This window comes from Panthera onca, chromosome B3 (genome assembly GCF_046562875.1).
Source record: "Panthera onca isolate mPanOnc1 chromosome B3, mPanOnc1 haplotype 2, whole genome shotgun sequence".
NCBI classification, from domain to species: domain Eukaryota; kingdom Metazoa; phylum Chordata; class Mammalia; order Carnivora; family Felidae; genus Panthera; species Panthera onca.
Window position 1 is genome coordinate 14,940,270 of NC_138344.1, and position 24,342 is coordinate 14,964,611.

The following is a 24,342-nucleotide window of genomic DNA, read 5'->3' on the forward strand; positions in this document are numbered from 1 at the left end:
CTTCCCTTCCTCTCTCCCTTTCTTTTCTTTCTTTCTTTCTTTCTTTCTTTCTTTCTTTCTTTCTTCCCTTCTGTCTTCTTGATTTCTCTGCACACACACCAAAGAAAGAGAAGTTCATTGAAAGCAAGGGAAAATTTCTTGGAAGGATTTTTATCTAATTCATACACTGTGTAGTGTCTGGTCCCTATACAGCCCTGTATAGCTTGGGACTTTTTATCCTACGGGAAATGTCCTAAAGGGGCTTGGACACGACTTTGTTCCAATTTTGACACCCCCTGGGGGCAAGCAACTCTTCTTTTTTCTAAGTAGGGTAGACATCATTTGAGTAACTAAATGGACACCTCAAGCATTAGTTACTAATGAAATAAAAATTTACCTAAAATGTCTAGCTCTCCAAAGGCCCCGTTTTCTCTAGATTTTTGCCAAGATGTGCCTCGTTCCCACCTGCATCCCCCAAATAATATGGTTCCTGGTGGCTTATTTTTATTAGTTTTTGCAAAACTAATGTCATTGTCAAGATGGAATTCGTTGATGTCTTAAAACTTCTGTAAGATTTTCAAAACTTAAATGGAAAAATTGTATTTTAGTAAGACATATCTTGCCAGTTATTTATTGAGATGTTGTGTGAGAGAGAATGATATTTCGCGCTTGTTGGGTAAATTGGCTTTGAAATACATTTGAACTGTGGGGGCCCAGAATGATCATAACGAAGGATTAAATTGGGGTACACACTGAAAGAGGGAGGCTTTTAACTTTATTTTAATGTTCGTGTTTCTGTAAAGAGGAGAAAATTGAGGAGGGAGGAACAAAGAGAAAGAGAGGCCAATGAGTGTGTGTGTGTGCGTGTGCGTGTGTGTGTGTGTGTGTGTGTGTGTGTGTGTGGTGGGGCGGTAACGACAAATTAGAAATGCCTCCACAGTGACACCTTTTTATGCCTTTCTTCTCTTCTTCCTCTTCCCTCCCTTTCTCCTTCCCTTCTCCCTTTGTCTCTTTCTGTCTTTTCTCTTTGACTCCCATCAAAGATTACTAAGCACCTATTCTGTGCAAGCACTGAGGGACAATGGGAAGAAGGCAATAGTCCCTGAGCTCACAGAGCAGGAAACAAACCCTCGAAAAAACAATTGCATAAAGTTCATTAGTCATCTTTTGGGAACCAGAGCCCCGTGGATGAAGAGGCCAGGTCCTGGTTGGGGGCGGGGGGGGGGGGGGGGGATGAAGGTTTCCGGTGGGAAACCATGTTAAAACTGATGTGGGAGGGATGGGGAGAAGTTGGCCGAAGGAGGAAGAAGGAGTTAGGGGGAGAAAAAGTCATCCACAAAGCACACAGATCTTGTGGCAGAAGAACCCAACAGAGCTGGATGGGTGGGTGACAGGGGTCTAGGGGAGGGTTTGCTCCTGAGGCCATCAGAGCTCGGAGTGCCAGCAACTCTTTTGAAAAGAGTAACGACAGTGTTTGGAAAGCTATTTGGGGGACAAGAGGGCGTACTTTTCCCCAAAGTGAATAAAGATTAGGTAGAGTTGCAATTATTACAATGAAGTTCTTTGAAGTGGCTTCAGAACTTCAAGGAAGAGAACATTAGACCTTCAAGAACATACCAGACATCGGCCTCCCTGTCTCCCGCTCTCTGGATGGGGACCTGGCTATAGGGTAGGGGCAGCCCAGGGAGACGGGCTGGGAGCAGCAAAGGTTACTTGTCTGTAAACCAGCAAAGAAGCACACCTTGTAGAGAGAGATCTCTCTACAAGTGCTCCTCAGTATCAGACACACATAACTTAGAAGACGCCTTTTCAGGTACTTCACACTTTAATATTAGCTTTCAAAATATTCTTTCTCTCTTTCTTTTCTTTTCTTCCTTCCTTTCTTTTTCTTTGCCTTTCTGCCTTCCTTCCTTCCGTCCTTCCTTCTTTCCTTCTTTCTTCCTTCCTTCCTGTAGCCAAAGCCATAAAAGTCACAAAAATCAAGCAACTTTTTAACTGTCTCACCCAGGGAGAGGGTTACTTGGTTGACAATGAAAGAAAATTAAAGGTCAAGGTCATGTTCCCCTTGCTCCTCTTTTTATTGGTGCAGAAAGATAAACGCAGGGCTCCGAATGTGCCCGGAGATAAAAGCTTTAGCCCCCTGCATGTATCCATCCGTGTCCCCACGACTGACAGGATGCCGAGAGGTAGTCAGCCTTAAGTGGGAAAGAAAATTTGCTCGAAAAGGCCTCCCCCGAGCCCAGCAGAGCTTTGCCACTGGAGTTCTGACGCATGGGACATCAAGAATGCAGTGGGGGCTGCGGGGAGGGCGCTTGAGTGGTTCAGTCCATTAAGCGTCTGACTTTGGCTCAGGTCATGATCTCACGGTTCGTGGGTTCGAGCCCCGCACTGGGTTCTGTGCTAACAGCTCAGAGCCTGGAGCCTGCTTCAGATTCTGTGTCTCCTTCATTTTCGGCCCCTCTCCTGCTCATGCTGTCTCTCTCTCTCTCAAAAATGAATAAACATTTAAAAAATCAAAATAAAAAAAGAATGTAGTGTGGGACCACATCCTTCTTCCAAATAATTCTTGATGAATTAGCTCAACTGCTCAGTTTAATAGACTATCTGTTCACCTACTCTTCTTCTTCTTTTAATGTTTTATTTATTTTTGAAAGAGAGAGAGAAACAGAGTGTGAGCGGAGGAGGGGCAGACAGAGAGAGGGAGACACAGAAACAGAAGCAGGCTCCAGGCTCTGAGCTGTCAGCACGGAGTCTGACGCGGGGCTCGAACTCACAGACCTCAAGATTATGACCTGAGCTGATGTGGGAGCTCAATCGACTGAGCCACTCAGGCGCCCCTGCAGGGTGTATTTTCAAAGGATTTTAATAAGAAATTATTTTATTCAAATATATATATATATTTGTATATATATATTTGTATATATATGTATATATAGTATATACATATATATTATGTATACATATATACATACATATATATAGTATATACATATATATTGTATATACATATATACATACATGTATATATACATATATATGTATGTGTGTATATATATGTATGTATCTCCATGTATATATATTTTTTGTGGAGGACAGGGATCAGGGTGAGTGTCTGTTAATTCAGATTCAGAGGCCAATCTTTTATTTTGAGGGACTGTCTGCAACGTGGCACGGCACCATTTACTGGACAGCCGCGTCTGTGGAATCCCCCTGTGTCCGCCGAGTGCCGGTGGGGCAGGGACCATGTGGGGTTCACCTGTATCCTGGTGACAACCCTTTACCGGGTCTTCTGCAGAGAAGCTTCTCACAGTGCATTTGTTGAACCGAATTGAAAGACCGACCTGGCTCAGGCATCCGAGGCCACTGAAACCCCCAGCCTCAGTGTCCATGCCTGAGCCCTGCTGGTGCCAACCCCGTTCCTGCCTATTTCCTGTTCTGGACAGAAAACAAATATCCGTAGCTGGGTAGTCCCCTGGCAACAGTGATGCCATAGGAACTGAGACTCAGCACTCACTATGCACCAGAGACCATGCTGGGCACGGTTGTTTTCTGGGATCCTTACTCGAGGAGGGGGTATGTCCCTTACTGTTACTATTTCCATTTGGCAACCAAAGAAGAGTGAGGCTTAGAGAACAAGGGCTAAGGGCTCGTGGCCCAGAGCTGGGAGGGGGTCGACCCAGCACTCAGGTTGGTTTCTGTTTTCTGATTCTGGACACCTGTTACCCTTCATCATGATCCCGACGCATTGGACTGGACCTTTAAGCACCGAATGTTCTAGAAAAGAAGAGGGATTTCCCCGTGCACCCAAAGCAAACTTAGAGTGAGAGATGTCTCCTGGGGACTGGTTCTGTCTTTCTTTCCTTTGTCCTTCCTCTCTTTTTCTCACAATGCCCTTAAGCTGTGCTAGGAATGGTGAGCAGGGGTGGGAGAGAGGAAAGAGAAAGACGTTGCTCATTCTGACCCTCTGCCCTCTTCCTGTTCTTCCCACAGGACCAATGGGCTGAACGGTCTTAAAACCTGGCTGTGGCCAGCCCTTTGGACGACTCCAACAGACCCACGTGTCCTGTAGTTCAACTTTCCAAACCCACCCTGTTTGTGATTCCTTGGCAGGATTCTGGGCCCCGCTGTCAGATTTCAGCTTTACAGTTAATCAAAAATATTTTGATCCAAATTTGCCCTTAGTGTCGTGCTTTATTAACGTGATATGACTCGTATTAGCGAGTGCCTGCTTTTGAGCCATATGCCCTGAATAAGTTATCAGGTTTCGCTGTTTACCCTTAGTTAAAAAAAAAAAAAAAAAATTCCATACACTCTGACCTCATGACACCTAAACCCTGCCCATGCAGTTAAAACAGGAAAACTAGTTATCTGATCTCGTGAAGGCAAATTAGCTGGTAGGTGCCCTCAGATGTTTCCATTTCCACCCGGACTCGGGTATTGTGGGGAGCCATCGATTATTAATGAGGAATGCACAGGAGAGAAGTTCTTTTGGGCTTGTTTGTCAATTTCCAAAACAAACCCAGCACAAAGAGACACAGCTCCGGCCCTTGTATTTTTCACACATCATTATGGCATCATGTAAGAATTGCCCAAAGAAAGAAAGAAAAAAAAAATCACCGCATGGATTGTTTAATGGCCCTCCCCGCTCCGCCTGCCTGTGGAGTTGTCTGCGAAAGGAAAAACATGAGCATTAGTCAGGCCCTCAGGGTGAGGAGGCTTCTTACCGTGAGCCAGTGCCAGGTTAGCCTGGGTGTCTGTAGAACAGGCTTTGGCAGGCCACCAGAGAGAGGGCATTTCATAATCCAGGACTCATCCCAGAGGATTCTGAGCCAGCGAAGCACTAATGGGAATCCGGGGTGAGAGGAGAGTGAGGGAATTTATTCTGTGGATCAAAACCTTCAACACGGAAAGACGTTTCCTTTCTAGTTTTGATTTCTTTTTATTTTAGCGGTGGCACTTTTTTTTTTTTTCTTTCCTCACCAGATTATACAATGCATGGAACTGTTCTGTCTTTGGCTCCCTTGAATGCGTTGTTACACAGATTCATCAGGAAAGAATATACTGGCTATTTTGGGAAGGGGTTGGGGGGAAAGATGCTGGGTTTTGTAATAAGCTATAAAAATAATGAACATTAACTGAGCACTTACTTGTACCAAGTGGTGTGCCCAACTGGGATATCTCACTAACTCTCAGATCCTTAGTGTCTGGGTACTATTTTACCAAGCCTAACTTCAGCTGAGGAAACAAAATAATACCTGAGGTCCCAGAACAAGTAAGCAGCCAAGGCAAGAAGTAAACCCCTGTAGCTTGATCAAGTTCAAGTTCAAAGGGCGGTGACAGCTCTTGCCTTGGTGTCTATCAGGTGCCGTTGGTGGGGTCTGGGTTTCCATCATTGCTAAATGCCTATTCTGCTGACCGATATGTACTTGAAAACTACCCGAAACGAAACAAAAAAAAACCCAAAAACTGCACTGAGTTGGAAGATACTTTGACAGTTTCTTACAAAAGTAAACACACTCTTACCATCCGACCTAGTAATCACATTCTTTGGCGATTCTGAGTTCCGTCTGAGTTGAAGATTTCTGTCCACGCAGAAACCTGCCCATGAGTTCATAGCAACTGTTTTCATAGTTGGCAAAACTTAGAACCAATCAAGATGTCCTTCAGTAGGTGAATGGATAGACAAAGTGTAATACATCCAGACACTGGAATAGTGTATATCAAGAAAAAGAAATGAGCCATCAGGGCACCTGGGTGGCTCAGTTGGTTAAACGTCAAACTCGTGGTTTCGGCTCAGGTCATGATTGCATGGTTTGTGAGATCAAGCTCCGCATTGGGCTCTGTGCTGAAAGTGTGGAGGCTGCTTGGGATTCTCTCTCTCTCTCTCTCTCTCTCTCTTTCTCTCTCTCTCTCCGTCCCCCCTGCCTCTCTCTCTCAAAATGAATAAGTAAACATTAAAATAAAGAAGAAATGAACTCTTAAGCCATGCACAGATATGGAGGAAAAGTTTCCTCCAATACATGTGTATTGTTAAGCCAGCCTGAAAAGGCAACATACTGTATGATTCCAACTACTCGCATTCTGGAAAAAGCAAAAGTATGGAGACAGTAAAAAAAAAAAAAAAAAAAAATCAGCTGTTTCCAGAGGTTTTTTAGGGGAGGAAAGATGACTAGGTAAAACACAGGGGATTTTTAGGGCAGTGGAACTATTTCTTATGATGCCATGATGGTGGATACATGTCATTACACAGTTGCCAAAACCCACAGAAGGTACAACACAAAGAGTGAACCTAATGTAAACTATGAACTGTATCTAATAATAATGCCTCAATATTGGCTTATCAATTCTAACAAATGTGCCATACTAAAGCGAAATGTTAATCATCGGCAGGGAAGGTGGGGAGAGGTGCACGGGGGTATAGGACCTTTTTATACTTTCCACTCAATTTTTCTATAAACCTAAAATTGCTCCAAAAAAGTCTATTAATTAAAAAAAAAGGGGGGGGGGTTGTTGCTGGGGCACCTGGGTGGCTCAGTCTCTTAAGTGTCTGACTTCGGCTCAGGTCATGATCTCGCGGTTCGTGAGTTCGAGCCCCGCGTCGGGCTCTGTGCCGACAGCTCAGGGCCTGGAGCCTGGTTCCGATTCCGTGTCTCCCTCTCTGTCCGGTCCTTCCCTACTTGCACTGTGTTTCCTTCTCTCTCACAAAAATAAACAATTATTTTAAAAGTGGGGGGGTGGGGCACGTGGGTCACTCAGTTGGTTGAGCGTCCAACTTCAGCTCAGGTCATGATCTCACAGTTCGTAGGTTCGAGCCTCACATCAGGCTCTGTGCTGACAGCTCAGAACCTGGAGCCTGTTTTGGATTCTCTGTGTCCCTCTCTCTTTGCCTTTCCCCTACTCATGCTCTGTCTCTGTCTCTGTCTCTTTCTCAAAAATAAGTAAACATTAAAAAAATTTTAAAAAGGGGGGCATTGGTAGTTTGGATAGGGGGGCTGAAAAATAGGACTGGATGAATATTTTTCACCTTTTATTACCTCCTGCATGTATTTATTACTTCTTTTTAAGACAGATTAAATATATAAAAGACAGCACAGGAAAGAATTCTTAACTTGGGTATGATCCCAAGACTGTGGCTTCAAGTTTGGCCCATTTCTAGTAGTAGAATCTGGGTCTTCCATATTCTTGACGTGTTAGAAGTCCCACGTTTGGGAATGACCCCCTTGGCTAGACAGTGACCGAGGCGAAGTCCAAGGGCACCAAGTTGGAAGTTGGTATAAATCTTCATGCTGCCTGCTCGGACCCTTCCCAATTTCACACCCTTCCAAATCTGTTCTTTAGAGACTCAGTGGAGAGCCCACTCTGGTAGGCTAGTTTGCATTCTGAGGTTGCCGAGGTGAGACAATGCTCGGGAGGAAGAGGAGAAAAAAGAAGGCAAGGGGGGAAAAAGAACAAAGCAAGGGAGAGAGGAAGGAACAAAGGAAGGAAGGGTAAAAAGGAGGGAGGGGGAATGTAATTTTGATGGGTCAATCAAATGCCCGGTGTAGCCACCCATCAAAGGTCTGCTCTTGGCAAATGATCCTGGAAAAAGCAAGAAGGGTGCCTTCAGATTTTCTAGCAAAAAATGGGGCTGGAATTTTTCCTGATTCCTTTCTACTTCAAAGCTTGGAAGGAGCATTAACCAAAAAGGGGACCAGCTCATGTCTGTCACCGTTTCCTGCATTCTCCCCACCAGGCCTGGTAGATGCCATTAATCACACAATGCGTCCATCTGTGTGCCTGTCATTTGAGCCGCTCCCTATGGTCAGCAAAGCAGATGACAGGCAAATGCCAGACACTTGGCTATGTGGGTCTTCAGTGGTGACTGCGTAGACGAGTTACTTCTTTTTGCCTATGTTTTAATTTTCCCGAAATCTAATTTACTCTTCCAGGATGAGGCAGTTATGTTTAGGGAGAATGGAGTGAACCCAATTCCATCTGGCTTTATTGCTGAACTGAAGACATTAGAGGTTTTAAATATCACTGGGCAGTTGATACAGTGGAAACACACACACACACACACACACACACACACACACACACCAAATCTGACACAATGAATCAGCAGTAGGGTCTATCTGCACAAACTGGCTTTCTTTCTAATCATTCAAGGAATGTTTGGTTTTATATACAGAAGTGTTGTATACATCCCGCACAAGCATTTTATTTAGTGACGTATAAATGGCTTCAGGTTGGCAACTTCCAGTTTTTACCAGCTCCCCCATCCCCCAGGGAGATTATACTCATGAACTCTGATATCCCACGGTGTCTCCTAAACTTTGAAAAATTATTTTCAACGTGAAATATTATTCCAGATATATAGGCCACCCCCACCCCTCCAAAGGCCCAAATAAAACATAGCCATTGGCTTAACGTAAAGCTCCCAGAGAACCAGGGCTGATGGCTCCTTCCCAGGCAGGGTAGATTTTCCGAGAACCGCCTGGTTCCGTCTACAGATACTGAAGGCTGCTGGCTTCAGGGTCTCTTTAAGTTCTTTTAAGATGCATCTTTAAGTGGCATCTCAGTCTATTCTTACATACAAATTCCAGAAAGGTTTGATCCTGTATGCAGAAGTGAATGTATCGTAGCAGGAAGTAAACAATATAGTCCAACTGTCTACATTCTCCTTCAGCTCTTAAGACTCCTCTTTGGGTCAGTGAAACACATTCCCCGAGTCTCCTTTCATCTGTTTTCTTCAGCAGTAGAGTGGACTTGGGTTGTCTACTCCAACCCACTCTCGCAAGGGCTTCTCATCCCCAGCCCGGTGGGACGAATTCGTGCGAGGCCAAGGTAGGAGTTAAGGTCATGGGACAAAGAAAGATAACCGGGCCTTGTTCTCAGCTTGCCTTCGTCCATGCCATCCTCTACCAGTTTAGCCTCTCTGTCCAGGCGTGATGAGCTGCTCAGGGGAACTCTCGAAGAATGCATTTCTTTCCAAAGTGAGTCTTTCACTCGTTTCCACTGGATCTCTGAATGAGGCCACGACAAGCCCATTTACCGGAGGCCTTTCCTGGTTCGGCCACCATGGCAAATGTCTCCCACGCTTTACATCTACAACCTTCTTGCTGTTATGTCTGCCCTACAGATGAAGATTCCAGCACTTAGCGAGCTTACTTCAGTTTCCAAGACAGAAGTGATGGTGCTTCACACGGATTTAGGACTAAGTCCTTCCCAGACGGGTGGGAAGCATGATACCTCATGAAACCTCAAACAAGTTTGTAAAGTAAGGACTATTGTTTTTAATGTTTATTTATTTTTGAGAGAGAGCACGAGCGGGGGAAGGGCAGGGAGAGAGAAAGAGAGGGAGACCCAGAATCCGAAGCAGTTCCAGGCTCCGAGCTGTCAACACAGAGCCCGGACGTGGGGCTCGAACTCATGGACCGTGAGGTCATGACCCGCGCCGAAGTCAGCGCTTTTCCTATACTTAAAACATCTTTAATACTTGCGAAAGTAAAGGTTAGATAATAAGATGATGTCAGGTCCTGGGGCAATACAGTGAATGCTTTTTTTTTTTCCTCAAGCATGTGACTCATACACTGGGTTGTTGTTAACGCTCAGGAAGTCCAAATCGTTTGCAGAAATCATAACTTGGGGTTGCAAGGACTGTATGTCAAAATAAATAAATAATAAAACATAGTATCAGACTATGACATAGTATCAGTCATAGAATCAGGAGACTTTCTGTGAGAAAAGAAGGATGTGCGAAAAGAAAACTTATTTAAGAAAGTGTAAAAAAAACTTTTGAAAAAAATCGCCTTATTTCATATATTTTTTCGCGGTCGAGACCAATCGGAGCATCCTGGCCACGGCTAAGCGCCTCTCGATGACTTTTATCGATGCACTTTGAGTGCAGGTTGGTAAGGTACAAGAGGGGCTGCGGGGGCGATGTGGTTGCATATGGCGGCCGCCCAGAACACAAAGGGAGTCAGCCTGCTGAAGTTTCAAGGACCTGTACCAATCTTTCTGCCTCCGGTGTTTCCATCGCTGCCCCTTTCCCACTGCCAGCACTCACGAGCGTCACAGGAGGGGGGGAAGTTTATTCGCCATAAACAATTCGCTCTTTGGCCACTCTTGGAGCGTGCCAACCAGGTTGCCAATTCTGATGTAGACACCTGTCCATTTGGAACAGGAATGAAAACAGCCACTCATTTCCTAGAAGCCATCAAACACCCTGTCAGCGAACAACAGCTCTGCGTTAACTGCAATCTGGGCGAGACAAGAATGGGTCACATTGATAGCCAATTACCCATCCTCTAAGCCATTGAGTTTCCTTCGGATTGATCACAATTTCTAATTGTTTTGCTACAGTAGCGTTTGAGGAGGGTTATCGTTTAATCATGGCGGTGCCCTGCTAAAACTCTGTGTTAGGCGATTGCGAACCAGAACTTGCTATTAAGAGTCCAAGGCCAATCCATATTTTAAGGTGGCTTCCTGAGTGACACCTTCATCGTTCGAACAACGGCGAAAATGATTTCCAACCACCTTACCATTGGATTCTGGAAAATTTCAGTAGTTGCAAATAGAAGCAAGTATGTGTGTGTGTGTGTGTGTGTGTGTGTGTGTGTGTGTGTGTTGGGGGCTCTTTGGCTCTTCACCTGTTCCTCGGTTTTTTGTCTTGTAAGACACTCGCCCGGTCTTTCCAAGGATGGCATCCTCATGCATCTTGGATGAAAAATATTCTAGGCTAGTGCTTCTTGTCACTTTCAGACGACATGTCAGCATCGAAGTGAACTTTTTGAGAAGCCTAGGTCCCATGGTTAGGAGTTCCTGTCTGGCGGAGGAGGCTGGAGACTAATGTGGGCTTAATGTTGTTATGAGCCAGGCGGCGGAGCGGGGTAACAATACGAGTCTGTTGGACATGTCTTCTGGGTTGTCACGTTCAATTTGCACATGACCTCTTGGCCAAAAAATGGGAAAGAAGTGCTAGAATGTGGGACTGAAAGCTCATATTATTGCTTTGACAGCTTCACTCATCTAGAAGTAATGCAAAATGCAATTTATATTTATACACTCTGACCTCCTGCGCAGAGAGGGAAAGTATCTAATGATGGGCCGAGGTAGCGGAGGAAGAAACGGATCTCAATACGGCTGGAATTTGTCTACATTTTTGCTTTTCAACCATTCAATTACGGTCAAAAGAGAAATGAAACACGAACAGGGCACTGGTGAGGCAGTGACACAATTATTTTATAGTGACTGGGTTCTGGCTTTGAGTCTTGGCAAAGGTGGTGGCAACACGCCTTATTTCACTGGAGACAGATAATCTGCCTGCCCTCACCGGACAAAGGCCCTCTGCTTGGAGGTGCATCATTATGCCCATCAGAGAGGAAAAAAGACACCAGCGAGTCAGTGACCCTCCAGATCTGCATTTGGAAATTCTTGAGAGGGGCTGACACGTTAATCCTATTAACCAAGATAAATCAAGTCAGGCCTGGTGGTAACTGGGGCATTATTCGCTTTCGAGTGGAAATAGGCAGTGGGCAGAAAGCACCCGTTTCTTTTGTGCGGCGGGAAATTTACTGGCTTTTACATGCCCCCAAATGGCTTCCTTCTGAATAGAGCCTATGAGCTAACTGGGGAGAATGGGGCTATAATTGTCAGGCTCCTCAAATACGTCCTGAGTGTTTCCGAACAGTGTTTTAAATGAATACTGTTTCTAGGATTCGCAACCTCATAGTTTCTACAAAAAGTAGGACACACGGGGGGACAGGGAGTCTGGCTTTGTGCAGAGATTAAAAGGGACAGTAATAATCACCTTCATAAAGGCAGGAGCACTGGCCCAACTGATAGCAAACTAACCACTTTCAGATGCCCACGTCCCAGGACGTCCTAGAGACCCACCCATCAAGCTTGAGAAATAAAACAAAGGAGAAATGAGGGATGGCAAGAAACTGCACGGTGGACTATTTCTAAAACAATTGCTCAACTAGAAATGCCTTTTCTGTGTTCTTGCTATTTTTCCCCTTAATTTTCTCTCTTTCGGGGGATTAAAAGCCTCCCCTGCTTAAGTTTGCCCAGATCCATTAAACTCCTCCCCACTAGATCTCACCAGCTCCTTTCCGTGCAGAAGACAGAAATGCATTTGTTTTGCTTAACTAAACAGAATGGACTTTGATGGGGAGGAACAAGAAAATAACCGCTACTCTCAAATCACATGGTTCCACTCTCCGTCTCTTATCACAATTTGTGACACAAACTCTTCCTTCTCCCTCCCACTCCCCCCTGCCCCCAAAGAAATCGCCTGCAGAGTTCAGCTGGCCATTTTCTGCAGGTTTCCTTTGGGGGACAGAACGTGGTTTGGGTTTTTCAAGTATTGCTTATTAAGGTTGAACTGGCTTCCGGGCGTAGAAAGAAATCAGCAGACAGTGTGTGAATTGGCAGAGAGGGGTGGGCACAGGAAGTCTGGAATCTCAGCTGGACAGACCAGAGTCAGTGGGCATCTCTTTTGGAGAAGGTCAAGGGAGGCAGGCCGAGGGTGCGAGATCAGGGAAAGCTGTTTCTGCCTCACAGCTGGATGAGAATAACTTCACAGCCCCCCTCCTCGCTTGGGGGACCTGGAAGACTTGTGGGGTTGGACAGGGGGCCTCCGGGATCAGGAAGGGGACACTCACACCGTCTCTTTGCCTGGCCACCCTACTTCCTTCTTTAAACAGATAAACCAAGGACACAAGGAGGCACCAGGAAGACAGTGGCAGGGATCCTGGCTTGGCTCCTCTTTCCCAGTCCTGACACAACCTTACCGGCCTTCCCCATCCTCCTCCCCAAGCGGGTGACTTCTGTCACAGATGGTGAAAGTCACATGAGAAATATTTGGTCGATTCCACCTCTCCCATCAGCGACCTTAGAGAATGCTAAGGTGACATCTCCGAGCGGGGGTCCTTCTAAATGCATAATGGTGGCTGCTGGAGAGGGGTGTTTCAGACAACTGGGACGGGGGAGGGGGAATTGCGAAGCCAGAGTGCGCTTTGGGGGGGGGGGCTCACCCCTGCAGGAAGATAACACATCCGGGGTTGGGCAGCCGAACGCCCTGGCCCTCTGGGGCTCCCCATCCTTGGTGAGTTCACACCGCTGTCCCGTGTGAACCCTTAACGTTCACAGGTCGGATAGAAAAATCTCGAACACATGTTACGAAAAGAATTACAGGATGGGTCTCCCTAACGAAGGAAAATGGTTCGGCCCAGTTAAAGAACCAACCCAGTGAGAAGCGCCCCCCCCCCCCCCCCCCCCGCCCTTGCTGGCCGCGGTGACCTCGGGATCATTCAATGTGACCCTATCCAGGTCTGTTCCTCTCTGTCAACCTCACCCCCTACCCCATTAAAAAAGTAGGAGGAGGAGGAGGAGAAGAAACGAAATGTGCAAACAGCCTCTTCTCATTTTGAGGAACACGCCTTGGCAACACGTGTGCGCGCAGCCCCAGAAGCCCAGAACTTTCTCCCAGAGCCCAGCCCGGAGGCTGCAGGGGACGCACCCGCACCCGCACCCGCACCCGGCCGGCATCTGGGAGCGCGGGGCCGGCCCCGCAGGAGTTAAAGCCCGAGGCGGACAAAAGGGAGGCCGCCTCGGCTCCTGTCCTCGGCTATCAGTTGCAAATGGAAAGACTGGCCTCTGGACGCTACCTCCCGCCAGAAAGGGCATTTTATTACAGGTTATGACAAGTTGCCGAGAGACACGGAGAACTCAATAAGAAGGAGCGGCGGGTGGAATCACAAATGCTCGAGATGTTTGGAAGACAGAGCGAAGATGGCTTCAAATGATAGGTGTGAGCCGGGCTCGAGATGGAATCCGGGTGGGCGCCGCGGCGCGTGGGTGCGCGGGGCCCGCGGGGCGACGCGCGGGGGCCGGGGCGCCGCCCCCCTGCGTCCCCCTGGGCCCTAGGGCGCCGGGTGCCACCAACCCGCGCCCTCCCTCCCGGAGCCGCGCCGCCCACGGCCCCGCGATCGGCCCAGAAAATTCGCGCCACCCACCCCTTTCCCAGCGCGCAAATTTGCGTCTTAGGTTCCAGGCGGCAAGCGTGCATTTCCCTGTGTCCCCGGCTCTGTTTCTTTGCCGACCTCTGCGAGAACAGGGATGTGCCTCCTGCCATCCACGGGATATGCCCCCCACACGCTCCCCCTAGAGCTCCTTTGAGTTGTTTTGGGTTTACTCTGAGTTTACATCCTCTCGCCTAGTTAAAACAGAAAAAAAAAGAAAAAGAAAAAAGAAAAAGGAATCGAGCAGACTTTTATTTTCTGTAAGGTGGGAGACGCGGCCTTGGGGGTTTCTGCTAAGTCTGCTGATGTTGCAGGGTGGGGAACGCGTCCTCTCTCTCTCCCTGGCAGCGTTTCAAATGTTTTTCATCACCCATCGCCAGTGGAAAATAGTTTTGTCTCTGTGAGTGCTCAGACCTGCCTCGCCTGGCCCTCAACTCGGAGTAGGGTAGGGGACCCCAAACGGAGCACAAAGCCAGCGCCCCACAGGGAAGTGAGCTTGCAAGGTTTGGGTTGGTCTGGGGATGCCAGTTGAGTAGGGGTCGGGGTGGTGGCTCAGTTATCTGCAGAAATGCAGGACAAAAGGGGCGGGGGGCAACGTTGTATCCTCCAAAGGGTGATCTGTTTCTCCAAATTCTAGCCCCATTTCTCATATCTAGAGAAGGCGTGGCTAGCAGTTTCAAAAGCAAGCCTCCGTCCAAAATTCGTTGCTTTGAAGGATTCGAACTCAGTGAAAGCCAGAAAACTAGAAAGTTTCTCCCAGCAGTGCTTAGCGCGCCATAGCAAAATGCGTTAAGCACAAAAACAAAACCCCAAACCCTACAGATCCTTCTTTCCCCCCTCCCGACGCCCGGCTTAAAAAAATTATGCAAATAAAACATGAACCTCTATCGTTGAGGAGGGAGAGAAATTAGATAAACTGAACAAACAGCTAGGGTCCATCAGTATTTCCCATTCAAGAAAGAGGGCTGGGTCCTGAGGGGTGTTTGAAAAATTGTTCCAGGGCTTGGCTGATGAGTGAAGCGGATAAAGTGTATCAACCCGAAAAAGTTGTAGGGAGTGGTTTTAAATAGACAGTTTCTTGGAAGCACGGTCTTGGGCACATTGTACCCCTCCCCCACACCATGCAACAAGACCGGTGTAAACCCAAGTTAGTTTTTCTAACTTCAATACAATCTTTTACTTAGTTTTTTTTCCAAAACTATTTATTCTCTTGTCAAATATGCCTGATTTTTTTTTTTTTATAAACCATTGTTTGCTGTTCCACTGGAACTTTCGGTTAAACGTCCCTCCCCCTCCCCAACCACTTTGTCAGACAGACAAATAGATCTACAAGTTGGGAAGGTTCATATTGTAACAACTGAGGCTGAAAAGCAAGTCGTGAGTGCCCACGGTGGGCACCTGCTGCAGAAAAGACGCTGAATTTAAAGAGCCACTAAACTGAGTGGAAAAGGCGCCTAAAATAGATAATTTTTATAGCACTGAAGTTACAGAATGAATAGGATAGGAGATACTATTTTTCTGTCATGACGTGTGCCATTAGTACCTTGAAGATGAAACTATATTTCCCCCAAAGACCGGTTTACTGGGTTATTTTTGTTGGCAAACTCTTAAGAACTGAAACATGCAAAATGCTTGTTCTTTATCCGCCTGGCCATCAACAACCAATCAGCTAAAAGGTTTGCAGAACTCTAGGGTTCTTTTCATGGAAAAAGTAACCCGTAGAAAAAGTTTTAGCCCCCACGATGGATAAACTTTCCTCTAATGTTTGGCTTTTTGAAAAGATTGGGAGAGAGAAATTGTAAACGAAATCACTCCCGGGCTTGGTCTGTGTAGAGTGGAATGCTTAGAAATCTGATGAGGCAACAGGAGCCATAGGGGAATGAAAACTGCGTAAACATGATGCTCATTTCTGTGTTGGGGCACAGTCTCACCACCTAAGAATCAATCTTTATTTATCTTTTTGTTCTCTCTTCCTTTTTGGAATCTGGACACACACACACACACACACACACCAACTTGTTCTCCAGAACCAAACTTAAATATGCTTAAAACTTCATTGATTTCTCTATACTGTGCCCCTCCCTCTTTCTGGAAAGAACCAATTATTGAGTGAAGAAAATCACATATCTCAACCCTCCCCCCCCCCACACACCCTTCCAAAAAGAAAGAGGACAGAGAGATTTAAAAGTAGAAGATACACGAAGCTGTCACAAACAGTGCCCCGGGAGGAGGGAAAAAGTTGTAAAAGGGAGAAAGGTCATGTGTAAGAAAGTTACAACAAGAGTTGTCATCTGTAACTGACTGAAATTGACCTGGCAGAGGTGTTCTGTACTGTGGCAAAAAAAAAAAAAAAAAAAAAGGGAACAGAATTGCCACTGGGAAGAGAATAAGTATGAAGGCACTAGTGAGGAGGAAAGGAGAGGTAAATGGAAATCCGCAAAGTCCCCAGGAATATTTTTTGGCTCCCCTGTCCCATCTTTACAAATCTTCCAGTCAGCTTGCAGAACTGGAAAGCAGGGTCAGCAAGACAACATAGAATTCTGAGGAAGCCTCAAACTGGCGGAGCCCCTTTGTAAGAAGAGCGGGAACATCTCTTTTTATGGTTTTCCTCCCTTCTGAGGCTGAGAATAATAAACTCAAGTGGCTGCCCGTCAGCCCCTGTCCATCTTCTTTAGCAAACTTGACATAGTGGAAGAAATATGACACGTGAATTATTAAAGAGGAGCTAGTTGACTTCTAACCCTGATTGCTTTTCTCAGACCCCATTACCTGCACATTTATCTAGCAATACAGTGCAGGAATTGCAGGGCGTGCAAGCTAGGCAGAAAAGAGGAGAAAGCGAAGCCAGGGTTTGTGAAAATACCAGGGAAAAGCAGGGTGTTTTACGTTCCCAGTTGCCCCACTCAAGGGGGTGTTAAAGAAAACAAACCACTCTTCTGAGAAAAGGTTCAGTTTCTCTGTCCAGGAGAGCAGAGACAAGAGTGTAAAGGGACTTCAGCAACACCTTACATCTGATTCCCAATTCCCTTTACGAAAAGCGTCCCGGGATTTTGGTTTTCTTGATCTTCAACCTGATGGAAATGAGTTCTTCACTGTCTTTTAAGGAGAGCGCCAAGACCCTAAGTTGGACTCTCCCAAGACCAGGGGAGACATCCAGAGACGATTTAATTTAGGCAACTGATAATATTATAAAAATCAGCAATAATCATTCAGGCATGCACACAAAAGTTTCTTTGTGTTAATTAAGCGGCCATTATCCCATGGGCTTGAGTAACTGGGCGGCTGTTGGTTAGGCTAAAATAGGAAGGGGTTTTTGAACACTTAGGAGCTTCTTGTTTTAAAAGGAACAAAGGGAGAGAGGTGCAGCAGCAATAATAATAATTAATACCAATAATAACAACGTCCTTTGGGCAGAGATTCGTATATCCCGTTGCCAGGGTGAAGGTAATAATTGAATCTATCCCAAACCTGAGTGATGGAGCAGTCAGAAACGACTCCATCTGACAGAGGAGCCAGGAGGCGAGTGATGGATACTATTGTCCAAACGTGACCCTCCATTAACACCACCTATCAGCATCTGGATCCTGTCACCGTGTCCCATCGCAGAGCCAAGAGGCTGCCCGGCACATTCCAAGTGCTTCCAGGGTTTTCCGGCTGCACTCAACCTTGCATCAACTAAATGGGTGGGGAGGCTGACCCAAACCTCGCTTTCTCTCTCTCTCTGCACTCGCCTTATTACCCTTTCGCAGGCCCGTTGTCTGGCAGGTGCTGGCAATTTGCTCTTTATCGCGCCTCTGTTTACGAGGGCTTTTTCTTAATACTAACAAAGGGAGAAATGGTATTAATATGAATTAACACAATGAAATGAGACAGTTTTGGGACTCCACCAAATGAAACATCTCCTTCTCTAATTGGAGCTGGAGAGAAAGGGGAGGGGGAGGGGAGGAGCTGGGGGAGGGGGAAGGGGGAGATACAGATGACCTACTGGGTGACAGGCACAGGTTGGAAGGGTGACATTTTATTGTAAGCCTCCCAATGAAAGGAAGAAAAGGAAGGGACCAGTCAATTTAATGCGGGGACCAAGAGTGCAAGAGTGTTGCTAAGAGACAGAGATGCTGCTAAAGTTCTATCAGAAGCACTACTCTGACCTTATGCAAATAGAGGCGGCCAACTCTTTGTGGAGCGGCTGAAAATTCCACCCCCTGTGTCACCAATACCTGGCATCGAGCCTTTTATTCAAATGTTCTCTAAACACACACACAGAGAATGTGACAAAGCATGACACATTTAGGGGCTGAAGGGAAAAAAAAAAAAAACAGACAAAATTGGGGGAATGATGATAATAGTAATAATTTTTAAAAACCCAGAAAAAAAAAAAAAACCCGACACCAGATCGTGCTGTGGAAATGTCACCCATCTTTACCTTCTGTCACTGTCATTTTCCTGAGGCTGAGAAGTAACCTAAAGATTCAGAAATTGCCGTCTCATGGCAGAAACAAGCCTATTAAGACCCCGCCGTGGCGCCTAAAGTACTGCCCCTAATTTACACCCCAGGAGTGTGGGAAGGGGGTGGTGTGAGGGTGCGTGGGCAGGGGGTGTGAAAGCCTAGTGCAGCCTAGCGCTATGACACCATGCGCGCGCCCCCAACAAAATCAAATACGTATGATTTTCCTTCTGTTTTGACTATCCACTCTAGGATGGGGTTAAATGCGAGAGGCAAGAGGGGTTCGGAGCCGGTTGGGTCTTCCAGGAAGTTGACTGTCCTTATGCTGGCACAGACTGGGAAGGCGACACGTTCCGGAGGGCGGCCTGGGGGCGGCACCCAGGTGGGCGGGGCTCGGACCTGAGCGGAAGGTGGGCGCACGGACCCACCCGCCTGCGAGCCCTGGCCGAAGGGGACGCCCCCCGCCCCTCGCTGCCCCTCTGCAGCAGACGGTGCATCTCCAGCCCCAGCCCCCCCCCCCCCCCCCCCCCCGGGCTGCACTGTGCAGCTCTCGAGGGGCCGTCGAGACAAACTGTATCCTAGGGCTCGGTGTTGCCGTCTTGGAGCCTCTGGGTTTGCCTCCCTCGGGCCGCTTTGGGCGGCGGGACCTTGGGGTTACGGGGTGTGCACCAGCCCTTCCAACGGTCCAGGCCACATTCCTTCTCTTCCTTCCCCCTCCTCTCCTTTTCCCTCCAGGGTAGCATTTGCCCCTCGCTGCTCCGTTGCAAAACACGTGGCAAGGGAACCACGTTTCTCAGGGCAATCTTCCTGCCAGAGAGCCACCCGAACTTAGGGTGCCAGTTCTGAGAAGTTGCCAAACAGATGACACGGTTCTCGGGGGAGGTTCCCCCTCCCCCCGAGGCCACCCCAGGACTGCAGCCTTGGGAACTTCTAGGGCTTAGAGCCAGGCGTACGGGGAAGGGGAGCGGGGAGGAGAGGGCGGCCTCACCCACCGCCCCGCCGGCGCTTGGAGCCTCCGCCTCGGACCGGCTGCGGCCAGAACCCAGCCCAACCTGGAAACTTCTGCCGGTTCCTCAGGCGCCCCCTTGCCCCCCAGGGACGCCTAGCTGCGGCGGTGTACAAACATCTGTAAGTCACGGCAAAGCACCGACACGCACAACTTTGCAAACTCAATTTAACCAGCGGGCTTTTTACCCACTTGCCTCCCTCCTTCGCTTCTGATTTCCGTGTTGATAAAATGCCCACCGTTTCGCGTCTTTATGGTAATAGTCGCAAATGAATTCATGTAATGACCTGGGAGGGGGGCGTTGGGGGGCATTTCAAGCGTTCAGTGGAGGATAACTTCCCAGGGCAACTTCTCCCTAGGACCCTCCCGCGTCCCCTCTTAATGGTGGGACTTTTCATAATGTGCACAATACTATTAAAATTTCATATTAGCAGTGTGTATGGTGAACTTTGTAATGGGAAATTCAATAGCTGCTGTAAATATTAATGGAATATGAAATGAAGCCACAGCCTCGACCAGCCCTGACAGTAAAACGGAGTGAGCATGTGGCGGCCCCGGGGCGAGAGAGGCCTTTCCTCTTGTCGCTCTCGCTTTATTACATTAGCGCGGGCCTCCCCGCGCCGGCGTGGGCTCAGAAGCCGAGGCGCCGGGTCACCCATGACAAATGTCCCCGTGTCTCGCCAACAGGCCCCGCCTGGCCCTGCCACTCCATCTGCCCAACAGGTCCCCGGGGAGTGCTTGCGGGTGTCAGTTTCAGGTAAAGAGCTCTTGAAAGCGCCAAGTCTCCAAAAAGGCTGCAAGGATTCCAGCGCCTCCCCCCGTCCCCGAGGCCCGGGTCGCCGCCACCGCGAGCTGAAGCCGCACCCGGGGGAGGGGGGGAGAGGGTCGGGGGTCGGGAGGGGACCTCAAGCGAGTTTCCAGGATGGAAAGCGCTCATAGGGGAGCCAGATCCCTCCTTTCCTCCCTCCCTCACCTGGATCCCTCCCCGCCTCCGGCCCAGGGGACTGAGCCTCCGAGTTGGACGTGGGGCGTGGGCAGGGAGTCTGCCGGGGGACTGGGGCCTGTTGGGGCCGAGGGGGTCCGTGCAGGCCGGCCGTCCCGGTCCGGTTCTTTGCCGGGTCTCCATCTGTCGCCTTCTGCGCCTACGTGGCACAGGCCGCCCAGGCAAGCCTGCGACAGTGCGGGGCAAGGAGCGGTTCTCGGCGACCTAAGTCGCCCCCGTCGCAGACCCCTGGGTCCCCAAAAGCAGCCTCTCCCCGCGCGAATCTTCGGGAAACCAGAGGGGAGGGCGTGCGTGGCCGGGGGAGGAGCCGCGCCTAGTGCGGCCGCGCTCGCGCGCGTTGGATTGGTTCCGAGCCCCGGTCGCCGCCGAGGAGGGTCCCGCGCGGCTCCGCGCGCTGACAAACGTGGCCGTCAGCACCTCCGGCGGCCCCGGCGGGTTATTTCAACAGGCTGGGAAAGATCGGCGTTTTGAGTGGCAGGCGACGCCTCGCCACGCTCGCAGTGTTTGGGCTGGAGCGACGGCACTTAGGAGAGCTTAGTGTGAGATGGGACATTAATCTGCACTCGTTAAGAGACAGCCCGTCGGCACTTCCCCGGGGCTCTCCCCCCCCTCCTGGCCTCCGACGCCCTCTCCGGCGCTCGGCCACTCCCCGCCCGGCCCTGCCCCGGGCGCGCGGTGTCGCGGGTCCACGCGCGACCGAGGAGAGGACCCCGGGGTTCCACTAGAGGCCAGGCGGCCGCGTGTGGGTGGGTGGGGGGACAGCGGGCTCCAGGCGAAGGTTAAAGTCAACATCGACTTACGGTCCAGCCTGGGCCGGCGCTCTGGAGGGTCCTGGCACCAACCCCCTGTCATTGTCGCCTGTTTGCAAGCGGGGAGAGTGGCTCCTTAATCACCGATGGGCTTTTTCTCAAGCCACAGAGCACACAGGCGCTTAGCACCCTCGCTGCGAACTCAGGGCAGTTGTCTCCCTGTTTCCCTAGTACTGACCCCCCCCCCCCCCCAAATTTCACCGGTGTGCAGTCAGCCACGATCACCCCTTTACCACCGGGTCTATGGGGTCACTTTTCTAAGTTCACTGGAGCCCCCCTTCCCACCCCGCCCCCGCCTGTTAAATGATTTCCTGTCCAGCAACCCCCCTCCATCCCCCCCCTCCCCCCCCCCCCCCCCCCCCCCCCCCGCCTCGCAATAAATCCGGAATGGTTCTCTCATCTGCTCCAGAGGCAGGCAAACTGCAGAGCTGAAATAAGAACGGAATTGAAATAACGCGCGTTTGCTTGTGCACCCGGGGGCTTCCCTGCGGGGGTAGTTTCAACAAGGGTATCCACTTTTTTTTTTGAGACCCACTGCAAAGCTTCAGGCATGGTTTGCATTCTGCGGGGGAGGGGGACGCTCCGGCCGGTTCCCCCACCCCCATGGCTGTTATTTGTACACCCCCCCGCCCGGGTTAGGCTGCCGCGTCTGTTTCTTTGGGTCCATTAAATCCCCTTCCTCCACCCGAGATGGCTCAACTTCTTTCCCCTGCTCTTGAAAAGAGTAACACTTTGGAAAGAAAAAAAAAAAAAAAAAAAAAAAAGGACAAGAAATGGATATAGGTTTTGTAAGTGTTAAATAACTTTCTCAGCGTGTATTAAAGGAAGATTGTATTTTATCAACAGCTGATTGATGCAGCCGTGTGATCCTGTCGGTTTGTCTATAGTATCATATTTATTTAACCTGCTGAGGGACCGTGTTCAGGGGCAGCCTGCTCATGCTGACAAGATCATGCACATTACACACTACCCCAGGTATTTTGATTGATTGTTCCCACCCCAAAGCCTTTGGTTCATAATTTAGCCCAGCAGGCTCTGCATCACAGGCTAGGTTTCAAAAAAAAAAAAAAAAAAAAATATCCTGTAAGAGATTTCAATGAACAACTACGGCCAAGAAACCTTTCTCCACCTGCAACCCCCAAATATTTTAAATACCTCCTGAGATGGTTCAGTGTGGGTAATTACAGGGCACACAACCTTTATTTACTCTGGTGCCCCAAGTGTAATCAGATTATTCATTTTGATTTGTGGCTGGGCTAACATTTCCTTAGCTGCAGGGTGGCAAGGTGGTTGGGTGTCGTGGTGGTGGTGGTGGTGGTGGTGGTGGTGGTGGTGGTGGTGGTGAAAATGTCAAATAGTGTGGGCTTCTCTTTTGCTTTTCCTTTGCTCTCTTTCAATAACAGCTATGGGATGTGGAAAGCAGTAGGAAGGGAGACAAAATGGTTTTTGGGTTTTTTTTTTTTTTTTTACAGTTTTCTGAGGTTGCACTGGGAATTGGTTCCTAACCTCCTCTGGCAGCAGACTGGATTGTTACTAATATTCAATGGCCCCAGACCCCCAACCCCGTGGGTGAGAAAACGATTCTTCCCCCCCCCCCCCCCACAAGAACAAACTGTCCATACATACACTTTCATACTATTTGGGTCTTTTCAAGTAAATGATCCTAATGATCTGGGCACATCCTAGTGAAATTAGCACTACCTATTGACGGACCAGTGAATAATTACTTCCTATGAGATTTCTGGAGGAAAAGAGCTTTCTCCTTGACTTTTGAAAAACTAACACCAACAGAGTACGCATGGGTATGGGTACTAATTTGTGCTTGAAAAAATAGTGTTTCCAAAAATGGAACACGTTTTTTGGTGCATCTTCTTGGGTTTCTATCAATCGGGTTAGCAACGGGTGTGTGTGTGTGTGTGTATAAAAGTAAAGTTTCAAATGTGTGTTCTTTTCTCAGTAATAGACATACTGTTGTTTATTGTGCTTGCTACTTTTATGTTTGTCCTTCAGAAACTCTTGGGATGACTCATGAAGCCTGGAAAGGCCACCTTAGCACTGTTATGAATCTCTTTGTCGATCAGAGTTTCATTTTGTCATTCTAGATCAGATGGGAAGGTCATTATCAGTGTGGTTAATTGCATAAGTATATAATGCTGCACCGGAGGGTGAAGATTCATAGCATTTTAAAAAGATGTTAAGTGCATAATTGCCCCCCAAATAAGTCAGCGCATCTAAAGTAATTATTTTTTCTCGTCAGGTCTTAGGTTAACATTGCAGGAAAAATTCTTGTATATCCCAGTGATAGCAACAATGGCAACATTTATAATTAAAACTTTCTTACTCTCTCATCCATTCATCTACTCATTCATTCATTTCCCTCCCTTTCGTGCTGTTATTCACAAAAATGCATCTTTTGGCTTGATTGTATACTTTATAATGATGGTAAAGAGATTAATCAAATGTGATCTCTACTTTCCATTCCGGCGACCATTTCCTTTTAATTGTCCCTTAGACTTGGGGCAGGTGTGGGTGACTCTGATGGCATACCTTCTTTGCTGACAATACTAAGTTCAGCAATTTTTTTCAATCCTTTGATGGTGCTATTTATCCCTAGATGGTGTTCAGTGACAAGACCCAAACTATTTGCAAAACTCCAGGACATGCGTCTTTCTGCGGAGAAAAACAGACATTATCAAAAGTAAGTACAGACACAACATCCACAGAGACAGAGAAGAGGGTAGGCTGACAAAGGAAATATTTACCTATGACAGAGTGTCAGTCAGGGGGCCCTAAGGTAGCAAATGAAGCAAGATGAAGGAAAGGCCAATTTGTGGTGAACGGAATCTCCACATTTTAATGAGGTGAGCTAAGGAGTTTTGAGCTACGCTGTAAATCAATTTGCAGCCTTTTCCCAAACTGTTTTTACAAATCATTGGTTTGCATTGAACGTCAACCTTTTTTTAAAGCCATCCACCACCAGGTTTCTTTAATAGAATGCAATGTATATTACCCCCAATAATGACAAAAAAAAAAAATACTTTCCTATATTGTCTCCGGGGAGACCAATAAATTGGCTGGGCTCCCATTTCTTTTCA

At 48.0% G+C, this 24,342-nt stretch overlaps 2 long non-coding RNA genes across 3 annotated transcripts in view; both read left to right on the forward strand.

Moving 5' to 3' along the window:
- Positions 1 to 24,342, forward strand: part of LOC132668750 (uncharacterized) — a 65,245-nt gene that overhangs the window by 35,730 nt on the left and 5,173 nt on the right. For both annotated transcript variants that reach the window (XR_009605770.3, XR_009605769.3), the window contains exon 2: positions 23,862 to 23,945. This is a non-coding gene — a long non-coding RNA (uncharacterized LOC132668750). The remainder of the gene's footprint in view (positions 1 to 23,861; positions 23,946 to 24,342) is intronic.
- LOC132668751 (uncharacterized) lies at positions 3,072 to 5,926 on the forward strand. Its single transcript, XR_009605771.3, has 2 exons — positions 3,072 to 3,799; positions 3,970 to 5,926. It is a non-coding gene; the product is annotated as an uncharacterized LOC132668751 (long non-coding RNA).